Source organism: Bidens hawaiensis, unplaced genomic scaffold (genome assembly GCF_021521415.1).
Source record: "Bidens hawaiensis isolate Kalapana, Puna unplaced genomic scaffold, B.hawaiensis_p1.1 tig00009933_1, whole genome shotgun sequence".
Lineage (NCBI taxonomy): Eukaryota > Viridiplantae > Streptophyta > Magnoliopsida > Asterales > Asteraceae > Bidens > Bidens hawaiensis.
The window spans coordinates 654,932-656,017 of NW_027491751.1; positions in this window are offsets into that span (position 1 = coordinate 654,932).

A 1,086-nucleotide genomic window follows, 5' to 3' on the forward strand; every position below is an offset into this window, starting at 1 on the left:
ATCAATGTTCCTTACACAAGCTAGGGTGGAGCGCTTCGAAACGGTTCAAGCGCTTCATGCATGTCATATGGAAGAAACCCAATCCGTCTCCTCGTATGTGCTTAAGATGAAAAGCCACATTGATCGTCTCGAGCGCCTTAATTGTCCCGTCTCAAAGTAGTTAGCCACGGATTTGATCCTAAATGGGCTAACCAAGAAATTTGAGACCTTTGTAATGAATTACAATATGAATGGATGGGATAAAAGCATTGGTGAACTTCACGCAATTCTCAAGACGGCCGAGACGGGAATGGGTAAGAAGATTTTACCCATTCTCACGATCAACGAAGGTGGAAATAACAAGAAGCATCACCCGGAACCTAGGGCAAAGGTTGCCAAAGGTAAGGGATAAGTCAAGGGAAAGTTCAAGGGAAAGGCAAAAGTGGAAACACCCAAACCAAAGAAGCTAAAGGTTAGCTTGGAGGATCCATGCTTTGGATGTGGGGAGATTGGCCATTGGATTAGGAATTGTCCAACCCGTCTCAAAGAGTTGAAAGCTAAGAGGGATGCGGCGCAAACCTCGGGTACAACTTTCATGATTCATGTTGATCTTAATATTATTTCCTCTAACACATGGGTATTGAATACCGGATGTGGAACTCATATTTGCAATTTGTTGTAGGGGTTCAAAGGAAATGAAGGATTCAAGAAGGGAGATATTAGTCTCTTCATGGGCAACGGAGCAAGGGTTGTTGTCGAAGCCTGAGGGGACTACATTTTGAAGCTTTCAAATGGTTTGGAAGTTATTTTAAATAATGTTTTGTATGCTCCTAGTTTGACTAGGAATATTATCTCTGTCCTTGTTAAGACAATATGGTTATGATTTTAAGTTTATGGATGATTGTATTTATGTTTTCATGAATGATTTATTTTATTTTAAAGCAATGCCATCTAATGGCATTTATGAATTGGTTCATAATAAAACATCTTATGATAATACTAATCAAGCACCAAAAGACTCAAAATAGATTTGAGTAAAACTTATCTTTGGCATTGTTGCTTTGGTCATATAAACCAAGATCGCATACATAAACATCAAAAGAATGG